Source organism: Fukomys damarensis, unplaced genomic scaffold (genome assembly GCF_012274545.1).
Source record: "Fukomys damarensis isolate Sample0158 unplaced genomic scaffold, DMR_v1.0_HiC HiC_scaffold_4, whole genome shotgun sequence".
Classification (NCBI taxonomy): Eukaryota; Metazoa; Chordata; class Mammalia; order Rodentia; family Bathyergidae; genus Fukomys; species Fukomys damarensis.
Window position 1 is genome coordinate 68,071,428 of NW_022900916.1, and position 275 is coordinate 68,071,702.

The 275-nt window shown below is 69.5% G+C and overlaps 1 protein-coding gene across 6 annotated transcripts in view; it reads right to left on the reverse strand.

Annotated features, from left to right (window-relative positions):
- Hnrnpk (heterogeneous nuclear ribonucleoprotein K) overlaps window positions 1-275 on the reverse strand; it is a 12,060-nt gene that overhangs the window by 11,331 nt on the left and 454 nt on the right. Inside the window, exon 1 of one of the 6 annotated variants that reach the window (XM_010632925.3) lies at window positions 145-232. The exons of the other annotated variants lie outside the window; for them this stretch is intronic. The gene's annotated coding sequence lies outside the window, so the exon portion shown is untranslated. Of the gene's footprint in view, window positions 1-144; window positions 233-275 lie in introns of those variants that run through there. 6 annotated transcript variants of the gene reach the window in all.

Genomic DNA, 275 nt, shown 5'->3' on the forward strand with positions numbered 1-275 from the left:
CCTCTCGTCCCTGTCGCCTCGCCCGTCGCTCCTCCTACACAAGTGCCTGACTCCCAACACTGCACCACTGCTATTCCACAGGTTCTGCCTCTCCACCCTCTGCAGCCTCCGGCACCCACACGCGAACCGCAGGCGCTCGCTCACTCGGGGAAATGGCGGCTTGGGGGAGGGGAGCCCACGCAGTCTCCTCCCGAGGCGCCCGACTACCCGGCGGCCCAGAACGTCTCCCTCCGGCGGGAACCTTGGTCTCCGACCCTCGCCCCCGACGCTCCGCC